Raw genomic sequence first — 18621 nt, forward strand, 5'->3', positions numbered from 1 at the left:
AGAGAAGGAAGGAAGGAAGGAAGGAAGGAAGGAAGGAAGGAAGGAAGGAAGGAAGGAAGGAAGGAAGGAAGGAAGGGAGGGAGGGAGGGAGGGAGGAAGGAAAAAAAAAGAAAGAAAAGAAATGGGCCGGGCATGGTGGCTCATGCCTGTAATCCCAGCACTTCGGGAAGCCGAGGCGGGAGGATCATGAGGTCAGGGGTTCAAGACCAGCCTGGCCAACATGGTGAAACCCCATCTCTACTAAAAGTACAAAAATTCGCTGCACACGGTGGCAGGTGCCTGTAATCCCAGCTACTCAGGAAGCTGAGGCAGGAGAATTGTTTGAACCTGGGAGGCAGAAGTTGCAGTGAGCTGAGATTGTGCCACTGTACTTCAGCCTGGGTGACAGGGTGAGACTCTGTCTCAAAAAAAGAAAATAAAAGAAACAAATCCATGGGGTTCAGCTAATGTTTATTCCTTAACAACAGCAGAGCCACTCCTTGGCCCTATTGGGTGGCATGAGCCGAACCTCAGATTGCTCAGAGGATGAGGACCTGTGTGTCTGTATTCATAGACAGGAGCAGAGAAGGCAGGGGTGGAGAGACCCACTTTCTCCCATGGGGAGAGGGTTTAGTCTAAAGAGAACTGGAGGTGGGTCAGTGGCTGAAAGCGACCCTGTTGTATGTGTAGGAAGTTTGTGAGGGGAGAGTAAATCTTGTGTAACATGTGAGGGTGGGCAGGGATGAAAATAGAGGAGGAAAATGAGGAAGTGGTGGATGATGATCAGGAAAAGTTAAGAGCCAGAACATAAAACGCTGAATTCCAAGTCAAGGATCTTGGCCTTCACTCCGTGGGCAGTGTACCTCACACCACACACCCCAGAGGAATTTTGGCAGTGTGCCCAGAGATACATGAAGCCATAACATGGGTACATGACATCATCCCTCTGTGTGGAAAATGCCCATTATTTTATATTTTATATTAAAAGAATCATGGATATATCACAGAGGGCAAAATATGCATGGCTTTGAAATATTAGATTGGAGAATTCAAAGAACCTATGAGCCTGTGGCTGGAGTAGACGAAGCCCTGTCTGGATGCAGACCTCTCAGTAACCTGGATGTCCCCGTGTCCTAATGCTATTAGCAGGAAGCCCCCAGTTTCTCCTTCCCAAACTTATCAAAGTGGAATCTCAGCCTCCTCCAATACTGGGAGGGAAGAAATTGGGGGTGGCGGGGGCTGTCCATGGTGCTAAAACTGGATTAATCCATTTCCACAGATGAGCTCTGACCTTAAAGTTTCTATTCTGTCTTCACCTTCTGGAAGCTAGATGAAGGAGGGCGGCTCGGGGAGACCCCAGGAAGCTGAGCACCCCAAGGGCTAAGGAAGTAATAATCCTCAGGGCAAGGTAGGGCTGGAGAGTAGAGAGAGGACCTAGAGGAACAAGATTAGGACAATTATCATGTGTAGCATTCACAGGTCCTAGGAAAAACATTTTCTTGAGTTTGGAGACTTTCTCTGCTTCCTAAGAACCATTCAGTGTTCTTGAAGTGAGCCCTGAAAATGGTCCCTTAGGAAAATAGTTCCAGGATCTCCTCTTTATGTGTGTGGGTGTGTATCTGTGTGTGTAGTTGCTTCTGTATGCATGTGTGTGGCTCACTGTGCATGTAATAGACTGTGTGTGTGATGGTGCACAGCTCATATTAAAACAACTGGCATCTCATAATTCAATTCCTCAAGAGGAAAAATCTAGGACAAATATTTAGCTGGTATTTTATCCCAATTCAAAAATGTGTACATCCTGAGTTGTCTCATCTCCACCCACAGCCCTGTAGTCACAACCACCCAGGTAGCATCTGCTAAGAAGAGAAAGCTCCAGTCTCCATGTGCAGGGGTGGGGGTGCCTGTCTTGGTGGAGGCTGAGGGGAAAGCCTGGAGCATTTCACAGTTCCAAGGAGATGGAAAGCCTGCAGCTCAGCACAGCCAACCTGGGCTTGCAGACATGGTCTCTAGCTAAACTTCTTGTCTGGCCCATCATGACTAAAGGGAAGGGGCCTGCACCCCTGGTGTCTATACCCATCCATCTTGGGCTGCTCTATTCCCCAGTCTTGCTGGGCCTTACAGGCCTGGGAACATCCAGCCTTCAGACATGGTGTTGGCCAACTCAGAACCTTGGCTGCAGGCAGAGCTGGGTTGGAATCTAGGCTCCACTACTTACCCATTGTGGGACTGAGGGCATGTTGTTTCAACTGCTGCACCTCATTTGCTGTTGACCCCAGTGAGTGCCTCAGTGTGGCTGCCACACAGTCAGCGCTCCCTCACTGTGGATCGCCCTCTCTGTCTCCCTAACAGGAGACATGACGGTCATTTGCTCATGTACATTTCTTCCTAAGTGATCTATTGACATGAAATTGGCCTTCAGCTTCTTCTTCTTTTTTTTTTTTTTTTTTTTTTTTTTTTTTTTTTTTTGAGACAGAATCTCACTCTATTCCCCTGGCTGGAGTCCAATGGTGTGATCTCAGCTCACTGCAACCTCTGCTTCCTGGGTTCAAGAGATTCTCCTGCCTCAGCCTCCTGAGTAGCTGGAATTCCAGGTGCCCACCACCACACCTGGCTAATTTTTGTATTTTTAGTAGAGATGGGGTTTCACCATGCTGGCCAGGCTGGTCTTGAACGCCTGATCTCAGGTGATCCACCCACCTCGGCCTCCCAAAATATTGGGATTACAGGTGTGAGCCACAGCGCCTGGCCTCAGCTTCTTATATATTTATCAATTTAGCCACCATTGGTACATAAACTGTTGTCCTCACAGTAAAATTTGTTAGCTACATTCCTTTGCATGTGTGATTTGGGCTTCTGTGCCTCTTCAGACTTCTCTCAACTCGGACAAATCCATCTGCTCATCTGCATGAACAAGCCCTCTTATCTTCCAGTGGGATGGATTTTCCAGCCTCTCCCAGAACACATACATTTGTAGATTTACAGCTCCTTTTCCCACTTCTGCTGCCTCTCTAGCTACTGCGTATTGAGGACTTGCTCTTGGCCAGGCATAGTACTGAATGCTTTGCCAAGATTATCTCTAAGAAATGGGCACCATTCTTATCCCCATTTTACAGATGTGAAAACCGAAGTTTAGAACAGTTGAATGATTAGCCCAAAGTCCCCCAAATACTGAGTGGTGGAGCCAGTCTTTGATTTTAGATTTTTCTGATTCTAGAGCCCACAATTTCTGCTTCCATTTTGTACCACAGAATGGAAACAGTCCTCCTCCAAATGTTCCATTGTCTCCTTCTCTTTGTCCTCTTCCTCCTCATCCTCTCCCGCCTCCTCCTTCTTTTCTTCTCACCCTCCTCTTCTTCCTCCCCATTCCTCTGTAAACCTCTTCTTTCTCTCTCTCTCTTCCCCAGATATTTGCCCCCAGCCCAGCACTGCCAAACCTCTGCAGCCAGGATGTTTAAGAGCTGAGATTCCATGTCACCTGCTAGGACAGCAAGGGGGATATGGCTTCAGAGATACCCCTACATTATGGGAGGGAGGAAGGCCAAGGCCTCCAGACTTACAACCCACCCTGAGGCCCCTCCCCTGACTTGGAGCTGTGTGCCTAGAAAAAGACACGTTGGTTTCTCCTTCACTTCTAGCAGCTCAGCGGAGGGACCATCCCTGTCCTCAGCATCCCATCGCTGCAGGTGTGTGGGTGACGATAACGCTGTTCCCAGGTTTACTTTCACACAGTGTGCCAAAGAGTTTCTTCTGGACCTCATGTGATCTCACAGCATCCTGGGAAGCAGAGATTATGCCCTTTGAATGGGGAAACTCAGGTCACACAGGAAGGTAGGAGCAGAACCAGCATTAGATTCCAGAGTGTCTCATTCCCAGGCCAGTGTCTGTAACAAAAGGGCAGGCCCAACCTGTGAGTTGGTCACGATGTCGGTTGTTTTAGTTTTTATTTCAGCACGAGTCTCACTGCCTGCTCTTCACAGCCGTGCGGGAGGGTGGGGCCAGAGCTGTCTGGATTCAGTTCAGGGCCCCAGCTCTGCCACTGGCTCCATGTATGTGACCTTGGGCACTGAGGCTCCTTTGCCCCAGTTTGCCACAGGTCTATTTTCTCATCTGTAAAATGGTCTTTCACGGGACCAGGGCACTGAGTTTGACTCTCCAGCAATCTGTGCTCAGAGCATCCCGTTCCCCAGGGGCTTCAGGGCTGGATGTGGCCTGCATGGCCACTTGGCTCTGCAGCAGCTGCTTCACTTCCTCAGCCAGGATTTTAATTCCTCCTGCTGGAAACTGGGTCCATGCATTTGGCCTGAATAAGTTGATTTGTCGAAATTACTATTTCCTGAGGCTGTTCACATCAGAAGCAGCAGGTGGTTCTTCCGTGTGCTTCAGAAAGCGCCCCAGAGTCCAACTGGGACAAATCCATCCCTCCAAAGCGACATCTCCTAGAAGGCAGCACTGAATTATGTCACATTATAACAGCATTTCACTCGGTTCCTGTGACCTTCATTTAGCCAGAGCCAGAATCTCCTGCTGAGATGCCCACTCCCCTGTCTGGAGACTTTTCCTGGCCTGCACCAGGCAGACTGCATCATAGCAGGTGGGACAGGGGTCAACAGCAAGGTGAGGCAGGGGCGGGCAGGGATAGGCCCCCTTGACAGAGAGGAGAAGGCGGGATTCAGAGGACCACATCCATGGGACAATTTGCTTCGCAGGGCCAGTCACCCACCATGGGTGGCCCTGGAGACTCCTGTCCCCTTCACCCATTCCCTTTCTCACTCACTCAGCAAACATTTCTTGGCCACTGATGTGCCGGGGTGACGTGCCAGGTTAAGGGGACACAGAGGTGGGGAAGAGCCTGCCTTTATCTCAGAGACTGACAGTCTGGAACAGGAGACAGAAACACTGCGTCAAGTAACAATAACAGACATCAGGGAACAGGAGGAGGGAGCAGTTAACTCGCTCCAGGGTTAGGGGGACAGGGGTGAGTCTCGGGGTGGCTGCCGCAAAGGGTGCTCTTTTTGAAGCACATGGAAGAACCACCTGCTGCTTCCAATGTGAGCAACCCCAGGAAATGGTAATTTCAACAGCTTGCCCTGAGTCAAGGGCCCAGTGCTGATAGTTTATCTGAGAGGGAATCTCTCTCAGATAAAATGTGGAAACAGAGCGACTAAGCCGGGAAAAGAGAAAAGTCAGTGAAGCGTGAACTAAGCAGTGGGTTACAGCGACGGCAGCTTTGGGGCTCAGTCCTGCTGGGGAGCCTCTGAGGCCTGCGTGGAAGAGGCCCCAGAGTCCACTCTCATGACTCAAGGGGCAGTGGGCCCTGTTCACCGCCTCTCAAGGCATTAACTCCTCCTGTCCCCTGTACTCCTAGCTGACACCTGCCACACAGACAAGCAAGTTCTCCAGGTGCCAGAGAAAGAGAGAAAGGGATACAGGCATTTGAGGTGGGAAGCTGTCAGCATGCTCACAACAGTCTGTAGCTGCAGAACTCAGGGAGCCAAGGGGAGGGGGACACCAACCACATCTGTTACAGCATCTTAGGAAAGCTGACATCTGAGCTGGGTTTGAAGGTGAGTAGGAGGTTTGCAGCTGGAGTGAGCAGCGGGAGTGGCTTATCTGGGCAGTACAAACAGTATGTGGGTGGGAGGGGAAGAAATGAAAGGAATGAAACAGATTGGCCCTCAACTAGAGAGGAGAGAGTCTGTCCTGAGATAAGGTTAAGAGTCCTCTTCCCGAGTTGGCTGAGAACAGGTTCAGGAGAGAAGGGAGTATTTGAGGAAGTCAGGTCGCTATTGGGAGTGAAGGAGTTGATGGTGGGACTAGGGGAGAGCTTAAGAAAGGTGGAGGATCTGAATAGTCCTTGAAGGGAAGGGAGGTCGGAGCAGATGACAGGGAGGTGGCAGAAACGATGGGTGATGCTGGAGCCTGCCAACGTTGGCAATCACCCCTTGGTGATGTTGCCAGTACTCACTGAGTGCAGTTTTCTCAGCAGCTTCCCGGCAGCTCAGGAGTTGAGAAAGCAGATGGTTGTATTGGCAAGTGGCTGGGGGTTGGTAAGGCAGGTAGGCGAGAGGAGAATGTCAGCCACCTGCAGGCACAGAATTCCTCGGGGGAGGTTTCACTGGCTTCCCATTGCCTTCCTACCCTGGGAGCTGGGAGAAGAATGGAGAAGGGTTGAAAAGACCAGGGCTGGGGGTTTCAGTGCCTGGGCTCTCATCCAAGCTCTGCTGCTCCCTTTCTGTGTGACCCTGGGCAAGCCACCTCCCCTTGCGGGACCTCTCTTTCTACACCTATTAACTCAGGTCTTCTCATCCTCAGCACTACTGACATTGCAAGCCGGACAATTTCTTGTTGGGGGAAGGGGGGCTGTCCCATGCATTACAGAATATTTAGCAGCATGGCTGGCCTCTACCCACTAGATGCCAGTAGCATAACCACATTGTGGTAACCAAATGGCCACTGGGAAGCAAAATTGCCCCCATTAAGCACTGTATTAATCAGAATAACAATAATATAATTGGAATAATAATGTAAGTGGAATAATAATGATAAGATCTATCCAGCCAACCCACAAGAAGAAAGGTTGTCCTGAGGATCACAGAATATCATGGAAGTTGAGGTGGGGAGAAAGCCTTTGCAGCTCATTACAGCAGCTTGGATGTAAGCAGGCATCTAACACAAGCTCTCTTCACTTTCCCCGCCTATAAAGGACATAGGTTAGAAGCTGAGCTGGACCTAGAACCCAGGCATCCTGATTCCCAGCTCCAGGCTTTGGCCTTTCCACAAGGCATGCTGGGAGGATGCCACATCCTCATCTTCGCCATCTTTGCACAGAAACTGAGACTTTCCAAGACAGATCTGAAAGAGGCAGAGGTGAAGAGAAAGGCCAAGAGGAGAACAAGGGGGAGGCCAAATCTTCATCTCAAATCTGATTGAGATGGAGGCAGCAAGGAGGCCAAATGCCAGGGTGGAAAGTATGTGAATAGGGACTATTCAGGAGACAGAGACCACACCAGTAACCTGAACATGGAAAATGTAATGTAAAGAACTGCTCATGAGGCCAGGCGTGGTTGCTCACACCTGTAATCCCAGCACTTTGGGAGGCTGAGCCAGGCAGATCGCTTGAGGTCAGGAGTATGAGACCAGCCTGGCCAACATGATGAAACCCCATTTCCACCAAAAAATACAAAAATTAGCTGGGCGTGGTGGTGTGCACCCATAGTCCCAGCTACTCAGGAGGCTGAGGCAGAAAAATCACTTGAACTGGGGAGTTGGAGGTTACAGTAACCCAAGATCGCATCACTGCACTCCAGCCTGGACAACAGAGCGAGACTCCATGTCAAAAACAAAACAAAACAAAACAAAATAAAAAAGGTTCATTAGTCAAAGGGGGTTAACTACTAACAGGGATAAAAAAGGACTCTCGAACACAGAAATGACAAGTAGAGGGGAATTTTACTACTTCTGGCAATGACTACGGGTGTGGCTGTGGTCTGTAAAAGTGGCTGCCAGTTGAGGAGAGCCTAGCCTGGGAGTGTAGCAGAGCTGGTCGCTGATGGCTGCTGAGGGGAGTGCCACTGGGTAGTTCCCACACCAAACAAAACAGAGGGAGGTCCAAAACCAGAAAAGAAATGTCATTCGGCCAGGCACAGTGGCTCACACCTGTAATCCCAACACTTTGGGAGACTGAGGCGGGTGGATCACCTGAGGTCAGGAGTTCAAGACCAGTCTGACTGACATGGTGAACTCCTGTCTCTACTAAAAATACAAAAATTAGCTGGGCGTGGTGGTGTGTGCCTGTGGTCCCACTGGGGGGACACTGGTGTGCTACTGGGGAGGTGCAGACAGGAGAATTGCTTGAACCTGAGAGGCAGAGGTTGCAGTGAGCCAAGATCATGCCACTGCACTCCATCCTGGGCAACAGAGAGAGACTCCATCTCAAAAAACAAAACAAACAGAAAAAAAAAAAACAAATACCATCTGTTTCTATTGCCTTGCAATACCCCTCCACTGCCCTCTATTGACAGAGATTAACATTGCACCAGCCTGCAAACAAATGTTTATAGGGTCCAGCTCCAGTAACACAAAGCAGGACACAGAAGGGTGGACTTGAGAAACAATCGGTGGAACCATCCCAGTTCTTGCCTTTGACTAATCAGCTTCCATATATATCTTCTACGCACTTTTAAACTTCCATTCACAACAAGGCAACTCTGTGTTTCCACGTAAGGAGATGCAGTTGTCCCTTGTACACATAAGGAAGTTCTCACCCTTGCCTCAAAATAAGGAGATACATAGTTCCAACATCATTTACCCCTTGCTAGCTGTATGAACTACTCCTCAAAATCAGCACAGTCACACTGAATATTCTGTTTCCTAAAGGCCATATGGTAAAGTTAACCTCCAATAACTGGTACATAAATAACAATGGGGAGAACACATGGACACAAAGAAGGGAACAACAGACACCCAGGCCTGCTTGAGGGTGGAGGCTGGGAGGAGGGTAAGGACCAAAAAAACTACCTATTGGGTACCATGCTTATTACCTGGGTGACAAAATAATCTGTACAGCAAATCCCTGCCACACACAATTTACCCATGTAACAAACCTGCGCATGTATTCCCTGAACCTGAAATAATGGTTGGAAAGAAAAATAGGTCAGGCGCGGTGGCTCACACCTGTAATCCCAGCACTTTGGGAGGCCAAGGCGGGTGGATCACAAGGTCAGGAGATCGAGACCATCCTGGCTAACACAGTGAAAGCCCGTCTTTACTAAAAATACAAAACATTCGCCAGGCGTGGTGGCGGGTGCCTATAGTCCCAGCTACTCGGGAGGCTGAGGATGGAGAATCACTTGAACCTGGGAGGCAGAGGTTGCAGAGAGCCGAGATTGCACCATTGCACTCCAGCCTGGGTGACAGAGCAAGACTCTGTCTCAAAATAAAAAAAAGAAAGAAAAAGAAAAAGAATAATACCAACAGGAAGAAGGAGAGAAAAGGAAACAATTAACATAGTCATAACTGTATACACATAACAAGAAATGAGAAAATATGCAAAGCTACTCTAGTCCTCATTTCTGTAACTGACCACAAGGCCATAATTTATATCCACTACTCATTCCAAATTTCCACTACCCTCAACCAGAACCTCAGCTAGTTGGGGTTTTTTTACCGGGAAGAGTGAGTCAAAACATCATTCTTGAATGATATGAGCCCTCAATTATCCTGCCTTTTTTGGATTGCTGAAGTTTCCCATTAACCTTTACAGTTGGGCATGGAAGTACTAAGAGGCACCCCCGCAGAATCCCCTGAGTTCCAGACATAGCCCGCCTGTCCCCATTGTGTAGAAGCAATCAAATTTTTCCTTGGAAACCAGGATCAATCATTCCATCCAATAGAGTAACCCTTTTATCCGCCCGTTTGATAGGTGATGTAAGGACCCCAAATGGCTAGAGGGAGTCTCATCCTTCCATTCATTGGAACCAGTGTTGTGTCCTCTGGGATTCCCCCCATCCTTGCCTTAGGAACAAAGATATCTGAGCCAGCAGAGCTCAAATTTACAAAGACAAGAAGCAAACATTCTCCAAGTGGGTGATTAAGAATAATAACGAGAGGAGCCTGTACCAGTTTTCATTTATTGCTTCTGAGTTCCAGATCCAACCCTCATGGCCTGCTTGTGAAACTAGAACATTTTCTCTTGCAAGCTGGCATGGTGTTGATTTTGTCAATAGATGGCACTGACAGGATGTTGGACACTCTGATTCCAGAGTACTTGGCTTCTTCTTGCATTCAGTGGTGTGCAGGACACTCAGTAGAGCACACTGCTGGTGATAGCAGCAGCCCTCCCATATCTGGGTTCCCAAAGGCAGGGTCTATAGAAGCCCCAGCTGACTTCCACTTATCTTCCCAAAAATGGTTTCCTATCCTCCCCCCGCAAATACTCTGAGAAACTTCTTGGCAGCCAGTGCTCCAGCTGGCTTCCCAGCAAGTTCAACAGAAACCCTCACAGGCAGCTTCTGAATTTCATCAGCATCTCAGCAGCCGTGTCCACTAACCTTGGCCCACCATGAGACCATCTCTGGACTGAAATTCCAGTGAAATTTTCTGCCATCCAATAGGCTGCAATTGTACCTTCCTCAAGGGCCTGAATCCCTGCTGTGGAGAGGATCCTCTCTTCCTTCTAAGTTTTGGGCCTTGTACATTCTCCTTCACTTTAGTGGTATTCTTTAGAGTTCTCTTTCATTCCCCCTTAGTTAATTTCATATGTTTTCTGTATCTTGATTGAAAACTGACTGACATAGAACCACTCCCACTTCCACCCCTGATTAATGGACCCATGTATTCTAACAATGAGGGAGGTAGCACTATACAATGGTGTCTGATTCAAAGCATGTATCACATCCTTTCAGGGAATGTCTCCCAAGTGGTGCCACACCTGAGCCTTCAGTAAGCCATTCCATCTTTTAATTAGACCATTCACTTCCAGGCGATGAGTGATGTGGTAAGACCAGTTAATTCCATGGGAATGAGCCCACTTCTGCATTTCCTTTGTTGTGAAATGAGTTCACTGGGAAGAGGCAATTCTGTATACTATACCATGATGGTGGCTGAGACATTCTATGAGTACACAGATGGTGGCAGGGACAAAAGAATCACAGGCAGGGACATAAAATCTATCCCCAGATAATGATCCTATTTCAATAAGGAAGAATCTATCCCCCTACATGATGGGAGAAGTACAATGAAATCAAGATGAAACCTGGTAGATGACCAGTCTATCCAGGGAATGGTGCCATACTGTGGGCTCATGTTGGTCTCTTCCGTTGGAAGACTGAGCACCCAGCAGTGGCAGTGTCCAAAGAAGTCCTCAGGAAGGGGATGTTCATGTTTTGAAGCCCAAGGATATCTTCCATCCCTGCCACTACAGCCACTTTACTCATGGACCCACTGAACAAACATAGGGACTGAGGAATAAAGAGGTTAACTGATCATCACAAAGCATGTCATATTGCTCACCTACTTACTGAAAGCCTCCACCACAGTGGATGCCCTTTAGCAAACATTCACATGGGACACAAATCTTCACAGTCTATGCCCATTCTGAGAAGCCCATCCACATGACTGTTCTGAAGAATTTCCCCTCATCAATCTTCCAATCCTGTTTCTTCCAAGTCTCTGACCATCCAGCCAAACCATACCATTAACAACTGCTCATAAATCAGTGTAGAGCCATACTTCTGGTCATCTCTTATTCCAGAATGGACAACCAAATATACTGCTTAAAAGATTTTCCCCCACCACTTTGTATTTCAAGGTCACCCCAATGGGGCTGTATACCTCAGTCTTCTGTTTTGGGTGGTGTATCAGACAGCACCATCTGTAAACCAGGTTTGAGTTTTCATTGTTCAGCAACTGGTCATAAGGAGCTCCCCAAGAAGCCATAGGCATGATTTGAGAGGGTGACAAGGCAATGAACCAGGAGTTGGTGTTAAAGGAGTTTGAACTACTAATTCATACAACTTACTCACACCTTCCAGACTTGCCCAAGTGAGGTCTCTTTAATATCATTCTCATGAGATGATAGATTGCTGCCACACAAAGCTAACCTTATAGCTAGTTGTGTCAATAGAATCTTAATTAGCAATCTTAGGCTGCATGGTCACTTGATGTCCCAGTTAGGCATCCAGTCTCTACCACAGTCTAGTAGCAAGCTAGAAGCTGTTTCTCGGGCGGGGGGGTGGGGGGGGAAGTGGTGTCTGAATAAACAGGAATAGATTTACTTTAGAATCCTGCAAGTTTGCATTGTGATTCCCCTTTAGGGGCTTAACTGTGATTCCATACAGCATCCCTACCTGCTATGGACAATTTGAGAATCACTGGATCTACTGGATCATCCACGTTGTAGAAAACCTTTTTCTGAAGCCTTAATTTGCTGCAGAACCTCCTTGACTCAAGACTGGAAGCCTGATGGAGATTTTTGCTCATGAGTCAAAGTTACACACTCAAATGTGACATATGTTGCCTTTAAAATCCAAAATGCCTACCAAGTGCTATGCCTCTTTTTTAGCAGTAGGTAATGTGCAGCAACTTGACTTTCACCTTGGAGAGACATCTCAACATGTTCCAGACCACTGAACCTCAGAAACTACTGAGACGGCAGACCTCTGAAATTTTGTGGGATTTATTTCCCACTCTGTCATTCACATATGTTGTACTTGCTACTTCCTGTTCATCAGGTATAATCAGTTCATCATCAATGTAGTACACCAGTGCAATGCTTTGTAGAATGTCAAAATGATCATATTATCTGTAGTCTAAATAATAGGAGAAAGCAAGAGAAATTGACTTGGCCCTGAGGCAAGATTGTGAATGTGTACTGTTGGCCCTTCCAGGTAAAAGCAAACTGTTTTTGATGGTCCTCACCAATTGGTACAGAGAAAAATTCAGTAGATGGGTCAACAGCTACATACCAAAGTGGTATACTGAGTCGCTCCAGTAAAGATGCTCTATCTGGGGCAGCTGCTGCAACTGGAGTTAACACCTAATGAAATATACAATAACATAGTCATTCTCCAAAACCCTTCCAACCTCTGCATAGGTCAAATAGGCAATTTAAATGGTGATGAGATAGGAATCACCACCCCTGCATATTTCAAAGCTTTATTAATCTCTGAAATTTCCCCAGGGATATGGAAGTGCTTCCAGTTTGCTATCATGGCAAAGAGAGGAAGTTCCAGAAACTTCTATTTAGGTGCCTTCTTCCATGATGGACCTCATTCCATAAGTCAAAGACCCAAAATAGGGTCTCTTCCAGTGAGAGTCTGCCAATTTCACTTATACATTCAGAAACTGGGGGAATGACCAACTGAACACATTTGGGCTAAATATCTATCATCTAATGATCTAAGGTCAAGACTTTGAATGTGGACCCCAGTGGCATTTTGCATCCCCAGGAATTATCATAAATTCAGAGTCATGTCTAGTAATCCCCCAAAGGTCTGGGTACTTTCTTTCCCCAAATGCAGGCATTCTAGTAAGTGGCCACAGGTCCCCTTGGAGAAGGCTTTGAGGAAGTTTTTTTTAATTCTTTTTATTTCAAATGTTTTGGGGGCACAAGTAGTTTTTGGTTACATAGATAAGTTCCTTAGTGGTGATTTCTAAGATTTGTGCACCCATCACCCAAGTAGTGCACACATACCCACTATGTAGTCTTTTATCCCTTGCACCCCGCAAACCTTCCCCCACTGAGTCCCCAAAGTCCATTATATCATTCTTGTGCCTTTGTATCCTCATAGTTTAGCTCCCACTTATAAGTGAGAACATACAATATTTGGTTTTCCATTCCTGAGTTACTTCACTTAGAATAAGGGAGGCTTGGAGGAAGATTTATGGTATATACTTATAGCACTACTGCAAGAATCTTCTTCAAAGGATCTGACATCCTCTTAAATCAAAAGCTCTGATCTGTGAATTGCTTTAGGTCTAGAAACTGGATGAGAAACCACAACTCCAACATAGTCATTCAAGTCAGGTTTTGGGCACCAGTGCTAGAGTTTTGTTTGTTCATTTGTTTTTCTGTTACACAGATCAAGCAGTGCTTTAGTAGGCTATCTGTCCATTTCCTTTCTGGAGACAAAGTGGTCAATTAGTCACCACCAAAGATCCCTATGGGCCAAGGCATTCTAATTACAGGTACATCCCTGCTGCCCTTTATGGTACATCACCCATATTGTCTTTGGCAATTAAGCAATCCCACTTAGTCTCTACTGCTCCAGGAGGCTATCATACCCATGAAATCAAGAAGTTCATAGGAATGATAGCATAATCTATGGTAATAACTGGACTATGAAGGTGAACATCCACAGAGTTTCTTAAGGATGAAAGTTCACCTTTCAATAATGTATTTCTCAGTGCCTTAGTTAAGAAGGTGTCTTCTGAGAATTTTCATGGAACATAGTTTGGGGGAATGGTTTCACTCCAACATCCTATCTCCTTAAGCCTTTGGATTCTCTCTTCCACATTATGCCATGGAACCTCTGGCATTTCAATTTCATTAAATGTAAGCCACCTTCAAGTCCAAGTTTCAGTCAACCAACTGAGTAAACTATTAGAGCCAACTTCAGCTGCACAACTTAACACATTAAATACCAAATTCACATCCATGAATTCAGAATTATTATCTCCCACCCTTAGAATCAGCTCTCATATATATTCCCTGAATTATGTAAAATCTTGCCATTAGCAAAATCTTGCCTTTCTTCTGTTGCATTGCCTCCTTCTGCATCACAGTGAGTACCTGTCCCCTTGGAGCATGCTGAGATTTGACCCTGGTTATGGATCTAGTGGTAACAAAGGGTGCTTGTGGCATCTCCTGAGGATAATGGTCATGCTCTCTCAAGGCATCTGCCCCATATGAGGTTATCACCACGTTTTCAAACAAAGGAGAACTAACCTCCCCAGATACAAGAGGGGAAGATATTTCCATTGGCAAGGGGGGCTCAGGGGGCCTCAGGGAATCAGGATTCTCCATTTCATCTGAGTCCAACCAGATGTCCCTATTCCAAGTTTCAAGATCACATTCTTCCCTAATTTATACCCAAACTTTCACATGAAAAACTTGTGATGCTATAAATTTAACTGACATTTAAATTCTGCCACCCATACAATTAAATTTTATGTTTGGTTTTCAGCAATATCAGCCCTGTGGCTACATGAAATATGGGATTCTTTTACGGATGACATGGAAACTCTGTGGTCCTCAAACTATGATTTCAGCTGAGAATTAAATAACCTCGACTTGTCTTTTTTTTTTCTAGTAAGTGCTCCAGTGCATGCAAGATTCATCCCACACCACAGTCCTTGCAGGCATCATTACTGGTGTAATCATGGTCAGGTGCAGGAGTCACTTGAGTTCCCAAGACACTTGCTCCAGTTGGCATTGCACCAAAATCCACCACAGGTGATAGCATCGTTATGATGCTGTTATGCTGTAGATTACAAGCATCCCATTCCCACTGGCAAGGAACTCAGCATTGTGCTCAACCCCAAAGGCACAATGAAACCTACCAAAATCTCATCTTTGCGGGTCTGTCACCTGGGACCATTCCTGCTCTCGATTCCTTATCAGTTAGGATCCGGTCAGGAGACAGAGCTCACACCCATAATCTGAACATGGAAATTTTAATATAAAGAATTATTATCTAACAAAGGATAGTTAATTACTAAAAAGGGTAAAAGAACACTCTATGAGACTCAGAAGCAGCAAATGCAAAAAAGTAGCTACTGTGTCTAGGCTGAAGGAAAGTGAATAATGAAGGCATTAGGGCCTCAAAAGGTCCTCCCCCTGACACAGACCTCCTCTATGAGGGAGTGATGACCACGAGAACATGCAGCCGCCAGTGGCTAAGAAACCTGCCAGGGAAAGTAAGCTGGCTCAATCTGTGGACATGGCCATCTTTGTGGGAACCTGATCCCACATAGGTGCAGGCTGGTGTCAAGTTTGAGTAGGGCTGGTCTATAGAATCAACGTCCAGGTGGAGAGAGTGAAGCCTGACTGTTCTTTTCTGTTATGCAGAAAAGACGTTTGGAGCTGGTCCACACAGGCCACTGAGGTAATAGCACTGGGCCTTGGTTCCTGTGCTGAGGAAACAAAAATATGGAAGGAGGACCAGAACCTGGAAGGGAAGTGCCTTCCCGCTGCTATCACCTTACAGTGTCCCTCTAGCACCCCCTCCTGACAAAACCTAATATACCTCCAGCTGGCACAAGAGAACCACTCACAGGGTCCAGCTCCAGTATTACAAATCAGGGCAATGAAGGATGTATTTGCAGCTCAGAGACAATAAATTAATAACTGTCATGGGGGAGAGAGGCAGACATGGAAGGGAGCAAAGGGTTGATTGGGTAAGAGGCTAGAAGGGGAAGAGTTTCTATGCCTTTTTTAGTGAAAGGAGCATGCATGGGCTGGAGCCCTGGGGAGCAATCCCCGCCCTCTTCAAAGAGAGAATGCAGTCACAGAATAAACACAGCTCAAGAAAGCTACATTGTTCCACTTTCAAACCAATAGAAAATAAAATTCCTGGACAGGTTCCCTCTTCCCACTCCTGGGAGTAAGTAGGGAGTGGGTTGAGATACATTTCATTTTTCTTGAAAAGGCTTTCTCAGCTCCTGCTGACTCAGGCCACCTCCACCCTCTGTAGATTCAAGACATTAAATTGTCCAGTCACTGGCTTTTACTGCAGGCCTACTAGATGCCCAGCCTTGAGCCCTGTTTGACTGTGGGCCTCAGCTAAGCCTGTTTGTGGCTGTGGCTGAGCCTAGCTCTAGTGAGTGTTGAGAGGGCAGACTGGTTCATGGACAAGAGAAACTTACGGCAGACAATGTGTTTCAGGTTTAGATCTGCCAGTATTTCTCCAGTGATTACAAGAGCAATGGTTTGGAGTTAAGCGACATGGCTTCTAACCCTGTCTTGGCTCTCTTCTAGCTGTGTAGCCTTAGGCAGTTCACCTCACCTCTCTGAGCCTGTTTCCTCGTATATCAAATGGTTTTGGTAACATCTATCTCTCAGGATTTCTGGGAAGATTAGAGACAATGTCCACATTAGGTATAATGCAAGGACCTGCCAAAGTAGGTACAGAGGCCCATCAGACCAAAGCTCAGACTATACCCAAGGTTTCATCAGGCTCAGAAAGCAGATACTTAGGCCAGTAGCCTGGGCACTAATGAGCAATGCCAGCCCTATTGTCTCTGAGGGACGTTGAGCCCAGTGCTCTTCAAACGGGGATGCATTAAGAGAATAAATACAGCCCAAGAGAGCCACATTATTCACTTTGAAATCAGCAGAAAATGACATTTCTGGTCAGGGTCCCTCTTCCCACCCCAGGGAGAGAGTAGGAGGTGAGCTTAGATGAGTTTCCTTTTTCTTGAAAGGAGTTCTCAGCTCCTGCGCTCCTGCTGACTCAGGCCACCCTCACCATGAGAATTCAGCAGGCCAGGATGACCGGGCAGTGTTTCATGCTGGCTTGCCGCCTGCCAGCCCTGGGCCTGGAGAGGCTGTTGATGGTGAGGTTCAGTGGAGGTGAGCCCAGCTAGAGCAGACTTGGGAGAACAGCCTGGCTGAGGGTTGAGAGCAGCCTCAAACAGCTGGTGTGGTGCAGGCATAGACTAACTGTTGTTGCTGAGTTTGCATGAGCACTGGCTTTGGAGTCAGTCCCAAGTTCTAGTCCACAGACTGAATCTTTTCTAGCTCTGACATTGAGAGTTCTGCCCTCAGTTCTCTGAGCTTCAGCTTTCTTGCCTGCTAAATGGGCTTGGTGATACCCAACTCTCAGGATGCTGGGGAGATTGGGAACAATGTCTGTATTAGGTACAATGCACAGCAGTCACTATTATGATCACCAGGACCAGCCAGGGTTGGGGTGCAGGCCCGTCAGACTAAAGTCAGTGTAAAGCCACCAGCCTCAGAAACCAGATGCTTAGGCCAATGGCCTGGGCCTCCCGAGCAATGTCAGCCCCATTGTCTGAGGGATGTTGAACCTGATGCTGTCCTATTTAGAATGAGCTCCTAGAAAGCACCTAGTTCTGCCTCCTCATGGACAGTTCAGGAGACTGAGCCTCAGGTGTTTGCTCAATGCCACACAGCATGGTGGCAGCTGAGCCAGCACTGGAATCCAGCCTCATGACATCAAGCCATATGGTCATCCAAGGGCTAAAAATGATGTACTTAAGAGTATAGGCTTTGGAGCCAGACAGACCTGAGCTCCAGCCCCAGCTCTGCAACTTTCATTCATTCAACAAATACTCATTGAGTTCTTGTCATGTGCCAGGCACATGCCCAGTGCAAGGGACACGGAAGGACAAGACCTACATGGCCCTGGCCTCTCGATACTCACAGTCTGGTGGGAACAAATACCCAGTGAATGAACAAGCTCATCATCCACTGTGAGAAAGCAATGAGGGGCACAGGATGGGCCCTGAAAGAGACAGGGGCAGTGGGTGCTGGAGGGCCACTCAGGGTATTCGGGGAGGGCATCTCAGGAAGGGGACATCTGATCTGGGGACTGGACACCAGGCAGGAGCCAGGTACGTGGGACTGGAGAAATGTGTCCACGCAAAGAGCTCAGAATGACCGGGGAAGAAGAGCCTGGAGTGCGCAGGAGTGTGCAGGAGGGATGTGGACAGAGAGGGTGGAGCCAGGACATGTGGGCCTCAGAGGTCACGGTCAGGAGTGCAGAGCTCATGCACACAGCAGCAGGAGGCACTGGAGGGTCTGAGTAGGTGAGTGACGGGATCTGCCCTGCTTTTTCAAAGGATCACACTGGTTGCTGTTGTTTGTGTGACCTTGTTGTCTCTCTGACCTGGGGCAAGTTGCTTAAGCTCTCTAAGCCTCAGTCTCCTTATCTGTAAAATGGCGATGATCACAGTATCCACCTCACAGGTGGAACTGGAGACTGACATATGACAGTCTACGGAGAGCACTGGGCAGTGTGCATTTCAGTGCCGAATAAAGCTTTGCTTTCTCACATCCCCACATCCAAAGCCTTCATCCTCTACCAACTGGCCATTCATTGCCTAACTTGAACCTGTTGATCCTGCCTATGCAATGACTCCATTATTTCTGCACTGCCTTTACCCATGGGGGTGTTG

The 18621-nt window shown here is 47.3% G+C and overlaps 1 long non-coding RNA gene across 1 annotated transcript in view; it reads left to right on the top strand.

The window, feature by feature from the left end:
• Positions 1 to 18499, top strand: part of LOC105521313 — a 20106-nt gene extending 1607 nt beyond the window's left edge. Inside the window, exons 2-3 of the long non-coding RNA XR_001003253.1 lie at positions 14793 to 14935; positions 16906 to 18499. This is a non-coding gene — a long non-coding RNA (uncharacterized LOC105521313). The remainder of the gene's footprint in view (positions 1 to 14792; positions 14936 to 16905) is intronic.
• The last annotated feature ends 122 nt before the right edge of the window (positions 18500 to 18621 follow it).

This window comes from Colobus angolensis, unplaced genomic scaffold (assembly GCF_000951035.1).
Source record: "Colobus angolensis palliatus isolate OR3802 unplaced genomic scaffold, Cang.pa_1.0 Scaffold4, whole genome shotgun sequence".
In the NCBI taxonomy this organism is placed as follows: domain Eukaryota; kingdom Metazoa; phylum Chordata; class Mammalia; order Primates; family Cercopithecidae; genus Colobus; species Colobus angolensis.